Source organism: Podarcis tiliguerta (assembly GCF_965153285.1).
Source record: "Podarcis tiliguerta genome assembly, chromosome: 9".
NCBI lineage: Eukaryota > Metazoa > Chordata > Lepidosauria > Squamata > Lacertidae > Podarcis > Podarcis tiliguerta.
Window position 1 is genome coordinate 38,217,016 of NC_139542.1, and position 8,160 is coordinate 38,225,175.

An 8,160-nucleotide genomic window follows, 5' to 3' on the forward strand; every position below is an offset into this window, starting at 1 on the left:
ACGCCCCAAAAACCGAGGCCCGCTTGCAGCCCGCGCTGGCTGCCTCCTTACGCACCCCGCCGCCCGCCCAGTTTCTCCATTTCTGCGCCGCCCGCCCGCCGTCAAACTGCTGTTGTTCCAACTCTGTTTTCTGGAGAGGGGCTGGCAGGGACTCGGCGGAGCAGCCTCTCCTTCTCCCCCGCCCTTCCCTCCAGTGCTTGAAGGATTATTGCTCAAAGCCGGCTGCTCCAGCGCAAGGGAGGGATTTACCTGCTGCTGCTGGAGCTGCTGTTGTTGTTAGCAGCGCCTCCCCGCCTCTCTCCCCAGAGGCAGCAGCGCAGCGGCGCCCAGAGAATTGCGCGCGGCTGAGCCAACTCCCAGGGAACCCGCTCGGGGGAGCGTGTGCGCGTCGGGGGGAAGCGGGCGGTTCGCGCCTCGCCGAGGAGAAAACTTTCTGCTCTCCGGACATGGGAGGCTCACTACTCTAGATAAAGCACCACCGCCGAGCAAAACAACCGCCGAGGAGGCGCTCGAGGCCGCCCAGGTATTCCTTCGCTCATTTTAATTCTTTAGTGTTAATCTGGTGTGGCAGCGGCTCTCCCACCCACGTGTTTCTCCCGAGAGGAATTTTCCTCTTCAGAGGACTGTCGCGTTTCTTCACTCCCGGACTGAGGGGTCGCGCCGGGCTGTTGGATGCTTTGCTCCCATAGGGAGTGGGTCGCGACCCCCGGGAATGACGCCGTTTTGACCTCGAATTACCACTGCGGCCTAGGCAGGAGCCGGGTGCTGCGCTTGCTTGCGTGCGGCGTTTTCTTGTGCCTCCCAGAGGTGATGGGCCAGTTCAGGTTTCAGAGGAGGAGGAGGAGGGGCGCGCCTATTGCAAAGCTTGAAAAGGGAGGAAGAAAAGAAAAGAAAGCCTGGAGAGGGTTTGTGAGGTCTTCCCGCCTTTGTCGGGTTTCTCCCTCACCTCCTCCTCCCGTGGCTGAAAGTATTTCTGAAACACTTGTTGCTTCTCGGAAAACGTTTGGAACCCGGGAGTTTTCTCTCCCTCCCTCCCCCAGTTAATTGTCAGCGTGCCTGGTTGCAAGAGGCGTCCGCACAAAGCATTGCAATTTGCAAATGCAGGAGGGAGGGTTGAGTGCTGCTTGCTTCGGGTTTTGTAAGAACGCGAGCGGCAGATGACTCAAAAGTCTTCTCTGTCAAACTCTGCCCAGACGAAACCGGTCTCTCTCTTGAGTTAACAAACTTAATCCTCTCCCTGCTGGGGAATGGATGCTGCTGCTGCTGTGGGAGGGGCGAACAGGGAAGCGACTTTCTTAGCTAGAGGAAGGTAGCAAACACGTTACAGCAAACTTTGTTGACTTCACATCGCTGCTAATAATTACAGGACTGTTCTGTTTTAAAATTGATTGGATCGACCCTTTCCCATTGCCCCCAGAAAAGGGTTAGGTTGTGGTTATTGCCATTCCATCCCTAGATGGCCTGCACTAATAGTAACTGGCAAGCTGACAAAATTATATAGGTCACTGGGAAATAATTCCAGCTTAATCGCCTTTATCTTTTTGGCTAAGAGGGAAAAGAGTTTCCGCTTACCATAGAGATGGCTGTTTTGATCAAAGTAAGGCTCTTTTCAGAAATGATGCTTAGAGTGATTTTTTTCTTTCTTTCCTCATTTCTTGCACTTTTATATCAACTATCTTTGTTTTGGCTTTTCCTGGAACTAGATATCTGATGCACATTTCCCAAACATTTTATGAGCAAGGAATGATCCCATTTACACAATTGTTTTCCTTCCTTGAAGCCAGTATGATTTGCAGCAAAGTAATATGTGATCTAGGAATAATTTATAGTACCTGTAGTTTGTCAAAGAATATACAGGTTAGTTGTTTAAAAATGCATGCATATTTGTTTCATCAGTTGCATGCAGCATGAACCTCTGCTAGCAGATATACTGGCTTAGACAGCTGCAAATAGTGGTGAGAGATACAGTGAGTCCATGTATGGAAGACTTTCCCAACCCAGGACACTAGGTTTGTGAAGGCTGATGTGAAGTTTGCATGTATACAAGTGAACTAGTGATCAGACCCCTGCAGTCCAAATTATTTTCTTAAGGTTTGAGTATGAAACTTTGATGTTTCTAGGGTTCTGTAGGAGACACTTAAAAGGGTTCTGTTAAACATGTAAATTCACTCATAGCTCAACAGGTTGTGTGGCCCTGTCTCCCTTTCCCTCAGAATGGGTACCTAAAAACTGATTTCTGGCTGGCTTTCCGAATCTTGATTCTGGCCTCTAGGCGCGTATAAGGTCATCACATGAATACATTTTAGTGAAGTTCTTCATTACAGCATTTAAAATAAGCTTGAAGTTTTACTTTCAGCAGTTTGATGCCTAATGAATCTTAAGGCACAAGCTTAAGCATCTTTACCATCAAATAAGTTTGGCTGGGTGAAAAGAAAGCTTGTGAGTGAGTGAAGGGTCCTTACATGTTTAGGCTGTAACTTGATTCATAGCTATCAAAGTAGGCCTTGGTTATGAGTAAACATGTACATGACACTGATTTATTTTGATAAAATAGATTGTTAATTTCTTTCTTTGGGTATATTGTATGACTGGAGATTAGAGATAAGGGGAACATTAGTTAAATAAGTTTTTTGGAAATCATGTGAGCGAAGTCATTTTATTATTCTAGGCACATAACTGTGGGGGTGAAGAAGACATAGAAAAGCTGTTTCAGCAAATGAGCTTCTAAAACCACAGGATTCCTTTTAAAAAAATATATTGATTAACATAGAATTGCTTAACTGCTTTCTTTAATTTTGTGAAACTGGGCGGTGGAAGAGTTACCTGTAGTCTGATTTGACACAGACTGGCTGGCCTGTGTGAAGTCTGTGACCTAAGCAGTCAGCCATGTAGGTTGGTTTATCAGAGTCTTGACAAAACTCCTGTTTTTGCTGTCTATTTGAAACTATAGTACTGTACAGGAAGGCAAGTTGTGAAGCACTTGGCAGATCACAATACTTGGCTGGTAGAATGTTGTTTGACTTGAAGTTGGTTACTGATCACTTGTTTCCAGTTCCTTGGTGCATGCTTGCTTGATTAAGGAAACTAGTTATAATGGCATCCATAAGTGATGATGTTCTCCACTAATTGACACGTGATTGTGTTTAGATGTTGTTGTCTACTTTCTGTCTAAAAATATATATATTTGCAAGAGCTTAGTATTTGTAAACTTGATCCTAAGCAGTCATGCATTTTATTAATAGGAATATTAAAGGTCATGAACCAGTTGCATTGAATAGCCACAGCTTTTAAAATTGCGCCTTTACTCTGCCATCTGGCTTTCAAATAATGATAACTGAGCCTTTGAATGCATTATCGTTATCTAGATTGAATGATTTCCCAGGACATTCTTGTGTTGTTATCACAGTAAATCTGAGATCATTACTTGATGCAGAAAACCTTGTGACAAGGTTTCAGGACTTTCTAGTATTTGACATGTAGGCTGGTCTAAAGCATGCTTGTTGAGGGATGGGTGAGACTATGAGCCTGAGGTTTCCTACAGCTCATTCATGTAGCACTAAGTCATGGTTTAGTGCTGTGTCAAGCAAGGTCAACCTAAGTTGTTGAAAGCACAAATACCTACTGTGCTGTTCTGATTGCCTTGCTTTCTCATGCTACTATAACTTCTTAGATTCTGTCTTTCTTGCAAGCGCAGTTTGATTATGTGTTCCCGGTTCTTTGTAATACTTCATATAGCTGGGGCTTCCAGTCTTAAGTGTCTCCCCCCCGCCCCAATAACAGGACTATCTTGAAAAGTAAAAACTTTGCTATTCTTGTGCAGAGGTATTTATATTTCAGAGTTATTTCTTCTGCGCCAGCCACTGTCCTTACCGTTTTCATCACCCATTGCCTTGCCTGTGCTTTCTGAGGACTGCCACTCCAATCCTCAATATTTACTATGTAGAAACCCCTAAGGCTTCCTCTTGGAACTTCCAGTTGTGATCTGAATTCCCTTGGAGGAGCGATATGCCAAAAATGTCAGTTGGGTACATTACTGCAGCTGGCTACCTGACAAAGCAATCATATGACTGGTTCAGGAGGCAGCCAGCTTGACATTCCACCCATTCCACACTCCTTTTGGGGACCTTTGCGTTACTTTAATGATCACTGTCAGGCTCTTTCTGTACTATATATTTCAAGCACTATATTATTATAATTATGTATTAAAGTTGTATATGGCCCTTCATCTGAAGATTGCAGGGCGGTTTACAACATAATCCACCCCCCAAAAAACTCCCACAAGATGCAGAACATAACAACAACAACAACAAAAACCAACCTACAAACACATTTCCAAAGCCATATATTGTTTAATCCACCAGAGACCTGGTTGTAGAGGATCATTTTCACTTGGCGCCTAAAAATATGTAGTAAAAGTGCCAGGCGAGCCTCCCGGGGGGGGGGGGCAGTCCACAAATGGGGACTATACCACTATAGAGTGGTATAGTGATATACTATAGGGGAGTGTAGTTTGTAAGAGTTGTTAGGAGATACCCATATTCATGTTACAGAACTACAGTTCCCAGAGTTACACCATTCTAGAATTGTGGCTCAGTGAGGAAAATGGTTGTCTGTTGTCTATGGGGTGTGTAACCTGCATTTGAAAAGCCCTGAGTGCAGAGGCCTTGGACAAACTTACTTGTAATAGCAACACACACCATCTTGTGCAAAACATTTACAAGGTGAAATATAAAGGAAATAAATGTATATTACTCAGCAACTGAACATGGCCTTGCAGACGGGCAGCATTCCAGATTTATCATTGTGAGCAGCTTCGCTTGTTAAATCTTAACCTGTCTGGTGTGATTCAGTACGGGTCACAGTAAAGTTGGGTAAGTTGAAAAGGCCAAAGTTACTGTCCAGTTTAGGGAAAAGCAGTTTTCATACAATGTAATTCTGGGTGTGTGTTTTTGGCAGTTCTCCTTTCCCTTCGCTTTAACTACTGAACTTTTGACTGTTCTCCCAAACTGCCTGCCGTGACATGTTATTAGGAATGTAAAGAAAGCTACAGAAATTTCAAGCTTAATTCCTTGATCCTAAGAATAGTGTAGGGATGCGGGTGGTGCTGTGGGTTAAACCACAGAGCCTAGGACTTGCCGATCAGAAGGTCGGTGGTTCGAATCCCCGCGACGGGGTGAGCTCCTGTTGCTCGGTCCCTGCTCCTGCCAACCTAGCAGTTCGGCCACGACTGGACCTAATGGTCAGGGGTCCCTTTACCTTTAAGAATAGTGTATTGAAAGTAAGCACCACTGAGTTAAATGGAATTTGCTGCTTTGTATCACAGCCTAATGGAGAAGGAACTGGCAACCCACTCCAGTATTTTTCCATGAACACTCCATGGTCAAAATATGAAGCTTTGAGAAGACATTCCAAGGCATGCTGTGGTTCATGGGTTCACGGAGAGTTGAGCATGACTAAGACGACTGAACGACAACCATGATCACAACCTAAATAATATGTTCTTGCTTCACATGCCATGATACCTACCAGAATAGGACTACTGTGCTATTCCAACTGCTTATAGAAAACCTCTTTAATGTAGCTCCTGTTCCTTGATGGAGTCTTCTTTTAGTCAGAAATGATTAATGGTTCAAAGGAAAATTTCCAGCTTGTTATGTTACCTTTCTATTGTGGCAAATGCAGCGAGTAACTGTCAAAGTTTGCCACCATTCATACTCAGTGCAGTATTACCTGAAGTTTGCTTAGTGGTATTATAATTGTGTAGCAACAGCTGCATAGGGATAGCATTTTCTCTACAAAGTTGTCTTTCAAAATGGTTGGGATGTGAAAATAGATTTGCCCAAAGCCAGGATGCTAATAACATCCTCTGAATCTGTGCTTCTGGAATCTTGAGGTTGAAGCCAATTAGTACCCATCTGCTGATGGAAGGTGCGTTTGGATTTGATATCCCGCCTTTCACTCCCTTTAAGGAGTCTCAAAGCGGCTAACATTCTCCTTTCCCTTCCTCCCCCACAACAAACACTCTGTGAGGTGAGTGGGGCTAAGAGACTTCAAAGAAGTGTGACTGGCCCACGGTCACCCAGCAGCTGCATGTGGAGGAGCGGAGACGCGAACCCGGTTCCCCAGATTGCGAGACTACCGCTTTTAACCACTACACCACACTGGCATTGAACAGCAGACTGTTCAACACTGAACCACACTGGTGTTCACTACGTTGAACAGCAGAGCATCCCATCAGCTCTCCCGCTTTATTATTCAAGCTGCAAAGACTAGCTTTTTCTTACTTGGTTACCTAGAAGCAATTCTTATTTGATACAGGCCCAGGGATGGGGAACTTTTGGTCCCTCTGATGTTGTTGGACTGCAAGTCTCATCAGCCCCAGCCGGCATGGAAATGGTCAGGGATGGTGGGACTTGTAGTCTAAGTACACAGTGCCTACTGGATTATCCTCACCTGCACATTGATTAACACTCTCAGCATCGCCCTGCTTAGACCGCCAGCCCGCCACATTCCACGATAAAATGTGGAAATATGGTGGTGAGGGGAACAAAGGTAGACTCCTCCGTTTGTTCTTTAGTATGATGGAATGGATGTTTTTATAGAGGTGGAGTGAGCTGTTAAGATCATTCGTGGTAGGTACTAACCTAGTGAGTTTTGTTTCCCTGGCATGGTGTCCCCTCGCTGTGTCTGTCTTTCAATCCTCCACCTGAATGTCATCTAAGGATCCTAAGACATCCACAAAGATTGAGCCGTTCCTACTCATCGGCATGGCAAGATCTACCTGGTGTGTTGTTGTTTGAGGTATTAAGGGTTGTGTGGGAGAACCCGCTTCTTCGGGGGACAGGAACCGGCACTGCGTCCAGTCTTCGTTGGATAAGGGCTTTGTTGTGTTAGTAGCAAAATTAAATTCCAAAGGAGCAGAAAAGCCTTGGGGAAGTAAGGATTTTTTGATGTTTTGTAACCTAGCTATTAACGCATCCTGGGACTGATGAATCTGCTCAAGGGAAGCTAAAAAGAACAGCTCCTTTTCGTTTAAAATATCTTTTTTGGGTTCATTGGAAGGGAGTGAACTTTTTTGGAGCTTAGCCTTCTGTTTGGAAATTTTGACTGCCTCCGGTTGAACTTGTTTGTAGTTTTCAGAAGCCATTTCCAATTCTGTGTGCAGACTAGTAGGCTTACGTGTTCCTAAGAGGGATGATGGAATGCCGGACTCTTCGAATAGGCGGGTCACCAACAGGCCAGCCCTCTGGAGCCTGTCCCTCTTTTTCAAGATTTGTTTAGTTACCGACCAGTCCTTAAAGGTCACCACAACTCTGTTTTGGGCCTTATCAAAAGGAAGAAATTTCACGCTGACAATGTTTTCTGCTGGAATAAGGCCTCTGATGACTAAGTCAATTTTCTTAAGTATATAAATTCTCTGTTGTGCAGGCGTGGAAAGGCCTCCATGCTTGAAAAGAGGGAGGAGGACTAGTTTATGTTTAATTAAAATTAAGTTCTGGCTCTTTCGTACTCCCTTCTGGAGAGTTTCTTGCTTTAGGTCTGGAGTTTTCTTTAGTTTTCCACTAGAGGGCAGCGATTGTTTTACTAGCCTTGAAGGGCTAGCCACCTGATGCTTATTTAAAATGTTTGGGCTTTGGCTCTTATTTGGCGTTGTTATGCTGGGGTTCTTTATGCTTGAGTTCTCCAGAATCTTGAATAACTTTGAGAAATTCATTTTCCCAGTCCGAGAGGGCAGCATAGCCTTTCGACCCAATTTCACATTCTTCGGCTTCTTCTTGTGCGTTGAACTCTTTCCCTTTAAGGAAGGTTTCCTAGTGGCCAATACTTTTCCTTGGACTAGTTTGGCTCTGCTTGTTTTCCTTTCTTTGATGTTGGGCTGGGTTTTATTTCCATTTGGCTTATTGCTGGCTTCTTTGTGAAAGTGGCAGTCCTCTTTCCTCCTGATTAGTTCAATCAGGGAGGTGAGCAAACCCAAACATTCTGAAAGAAAGTTTTTAATTGGCCCCAGTTCTTTAATTAGCTGAATTTGATGTTCTTCCAACAGATCTTTGTACAGCCCTGTCATTATGTAATTGTAGTTGCCCAGGTCTGGATGTCGAACTCTTGTGTCGTTTGGCCACTCCTCCACCTCAGTCGGGGCAGGAGACCCCCCCTTTCCTC

At 44.6% G+C, this 8,160-nt stretch overlaps 1 protein-coding gene and 1 long non-coding RNA gene across 2 annotated transcripts in view; both read left to right on the forward strand.

Moving 5' to 3' along the window:
* The window catches only part of LOC310685468, a 190,912-nt gene that overhangs the window by 105,639 nt on the left and 77,113 nt on the right, over positions 1–8,160 (forward strand). The window lies entirely within an intron of this gene.
* FHIP1A (FHF complex subunit HOOK interacting protein 1A) overlaps positions 117–8,160 on the forward strand; it is an 85,157-nt gene continuing 77,113 nt past the window's right edge. Inside the window, exon 1 of the mRNA XM_083457208.1 lies at positions 117–523. The gene's annotated coding sequence lies outside the window, so the exon portion shown is untranslated. The remainder of the gene's footprint in view (positions 524–8,160) is intronic.